The following is a 1,650-nucleotide window of genomic DNA, read 5'->3' on the forward strand; positions in this document are numbered from 1 at the left end:
GGGGATAGTCTTGAGGTCAGCAAAGGAGAAGCTGAGCCTGAGGGCTTAGGTCGAGGTGGAGAGGAATGGCTGGCTGATGTGTGAGCCCAGAACCAGCCCGGCTGGATGGCTGGCCCGTGAAGCAGGCCCAGGCACAGCAGGCCACGTGGGCCCCAGCCAGCCCCGACCGTGGGAATGGCTGGTGGAGCCAAACTCCCTCCGCCCCCAAGAGAGCCGCTCCTGCGTGGCCCTGCCAGCCCAGGGCTCCCTCCGGCAGAGACCAGGCGCAGGAGCGGGGTGGAACACTTCTCACCAGGGCAGCAGTTCCCAGCTACACTTTATGGCACTTGAGTCCCAAGCAAAACTCACAGGGGTTCGGACCCAGAGCACTGTGCTCATTCACAGCCAGGCAGGGATGGGGGACAGGGAGCATTTGCTGCCTTTCTGTACGGCGTCCGACTGGTGAGGCTTCACCTCTCAGACTCCCTCCTCCACATCCGCTCCTTCAACAACTGTCCATGAAGCACCAGCTGTCCATGAAGCCCACACTATTGTGGGTGCTGGGGAGATCGCAGGGGGACAAAGCAGACAAAAATCCTGTCCTTGGAGTTTGCCTTCAGGTAGCCGAGCGTCGGGGAAGACAAACAGAAAACTGAAGACGTTCTATAGTGTGTATCAGAACAATGGCTCCTGAACCCTCGCTGCCGAAAAGCCAGTTCATCTTTTCTCTGATCTGCATTTGGATTTCTCTGCAATGTCAGATTGCTGTAGATTCTAGAATACCTATAGTTTTAACTGTTTGCTCACAATGTCTGTGCTCCTGTCTTCTCATGGTGGACACACGGGTCCACGCTGTGTGAGAAGGAGGTAAGAGCTTTGGGGGGAAGCAAAGAAGGACAAGAGAGATGAGAAATTTACAGCAAGGTGATAAGGCTGAGGACAGAGTTGCACTTTTTTTAAAAAAATATATTTTATTGATTTTTTACAGAGAAGAAGGGAGAGGGATAGAGAGCTAGAAACATCAATGAGAGAGAAACATTGATCAGCTGCCTCCTGCACGCCCCCCAGTGGGGATGTGCCCGCAACCAAGGTATATGCCCTTGACCGGAATCGAACCCGGGACCCTTTAGTCCGCAGGCCGATGCTCTATCCACTGAGCCAAACCGGTTTGGCCAGAGTTGCACTTTTAAAAGGGTGGTGAGTGAAGTGACATTTGAGCAAAGATAGGAAGGAGCTGAAAGAGTGAGCCACACGCACACCTGAGGAAGGCACATTCCAGAGAGAAGCTTTAAGAAAAGGGGTTTTACAAATTTGGACTTTGGCTGGTTGAAGTCTTCTTGGTGTTGAGGGGCAGGAGGCAGGAAGTGAAGGGGCTTTGTAAGGGGAGATGACATGAGGATCCCTGTGCTGGGGAGACCCAAGGATGACCCCGCTGAATCCTGCACAGCCTGCAGCTCCCTGGGGTGGCTCCTGCCCCCTGGATGGGCCTGTGGTGATCCACAGCCCCTCAGAGCTCCATGCAGCATCTCAAGCCCAGGTAGGGCCTCCCTGGAACCACTGAGATCCTTGCACCTGGTCTCCTCCCTCCTTTCAGAACCATCTTCCTTCACCGCCAGTTCTCTATACCCAATACAAGGGTCGCACAGAACAACAAACAAAGGCCATTCCCTT

This window comes from Myotis daubentonii, chromosome 14, assembly GCF_963259705.1.
Source record: "Myotis daubentonii chromosome 14, mMyoDau2.1, whole genome shotgun sequence".
NCBI classification, from domain to species: Eukaryota; Metazoa; Chordata; class Mammalia; order Chiroptera; family Vespertilionidae; genus Myotis; species Myotis daubentonii.